The following is a 1,805-nucleotide window of genomic DNA, read 5'->3' on the forward strand; positions in this document are numbered from 1 at the left end:
AAAAATAATTTGTTATTAACTGCCAGGTGGCTAGATCTGTTACACTTGGGCCTATAGGGCCTCGAACCTCTGACCAGGCCTTCACGGTCTGCAACAAAGACCCCTAACCAGATGGATTGGCCAGGTGGCATCATTGATGGACTCAGGTGTGGCAGCGGTAGTGAGGTTGGGCCAGGATCGGACATTGTTTCGTTCTGTTGTGCATGGGGTCGCTATGAGTCGGTTCTGACTCGATGGCACCTGACAACAACAATTCAGGGAGTACACAGACTACTAAATGTTTTGAAAACTACACAAACAAAAGTAGACAAAATAGATGAATGGGACATATTAAAAATTAAAAACATATGTTCATCAGAAGATTTCACCAGAAGAGTAAAAAGGGAACCCACAGAATAGGAAAAAATCTTTTGCAATGACACATCAGACAAGGGACTCATTTCTAAAATATATAAGAAACTACAACACCTTTCTAAAATATATAAGAAACTACAACACCTCTACAAGAAAAAGACAACCCAATTAAAAAATGGGCATAGGACATGAACAGACACTTCACCAATGAGGAGATCCAGGCAGACAACAAACATATGAAGAAATGTTCACGATCACTAGCCATTGTTGTTGTTGTGAAATGCCGTCGAGTCAGTTCTGACCCATAGCAACCCTGTATAGGATTTCCAAGGCTGTAAATCTTTACGGGAGCAGAACGCCTCATCTTTCTCCCCTGGAACAGCTGGTAGTTTTGAACTGCTGACCTTGCGGTTCACAGCCTTATTCATAACCACTATTCTCCCAGAGCTAGGGTTTCCATTAGAGAGATGCAAATCAAAACAACAATGAGATATCATCTCACACCAGCAGTAACAGCAAAGATCAAAAAAGTAGAGGACAATAAATGCTGGCGAGGATGTGGAGAAACCGGGACACTCCTGCATTGCTGCTGAGATTGCAAAATGATCCAACTTCTCTGGAACGCAATATGATGCTTCCTCAGAAGGTTGGAAATAGAAATACCTTATGGCCCAGCAATTCCTCTACTTGGTACTTACCCATAAGAAATATGAGCCACAACACGAGTAGATATATGTACACCAATGTTCACAGCAGCACTATTTACAATAGCAAAAAGATGGAGACAGCCAAAGTGCCCATCAGTTGAAGAATGGATAAACAAACTGTGGTACATACACACAATAGAATATTATGCTACCTTGAAGAATAGCAAAGAAGCTGCAAGCCACCACATAACATGGATGAACCTTGAGGACATTATGTTGAGTGAAATTAGTCAGTCATAAAAGGAGAAATAATGCATAGGACCACTATTGCAAAAGACTAAGAAAAATAACCCATACTAAAGAGGGGGGTTCTTTGCTGGTTGCAAAGATGTGGTGGGATGAGGAGAGGGAGAGGAAGGTGGAGCACAGGGCAGGGAACAGTATAGTTTGGGTGCTGGGGAGGGGGGCAATATATAAGAAGGGGAATGGATGAACAAAGCGGATGGGAGAACAATTAGACAGGTTTACATGGACTAAGTGGGACAGAGGTAAAGAATGATATACACACAACCTTGGAACAACAGGGCTCTGGGATATAGGGTTTGAGACATGGTTGGAATGGGGAAAAGGGGGGGAATAATGTTAAGATGTTTGGCTGTCTTTTGAATCTTGGTTTCTCTTGCATACCATTATAAAATAGACACTGGAGGGAGACAGAAAGGAATAGCCAGAAATATCACCATAGAAAGTTTGTAAGCCCATTTTCTGCCTATAATTGATTGGAATACCTAAAATGGGGCTACA

Source organism: Chrysochloris asiatica, unplaced genomic scaffold, assembly GCF_000296735.1.
Source record: "Chrysochloris asiatica unplaced genomic scaffold, ChrAsi1.0 scaffold00011, whole genome shotgun sequence".
Classification (NCBI taxonomy): Eukaryota; Metazoa; Chordata; class Mammalia; order Afrosoricida; family Chrysochloridae; genus Chrysochloris; species Chrysochloris asiatica.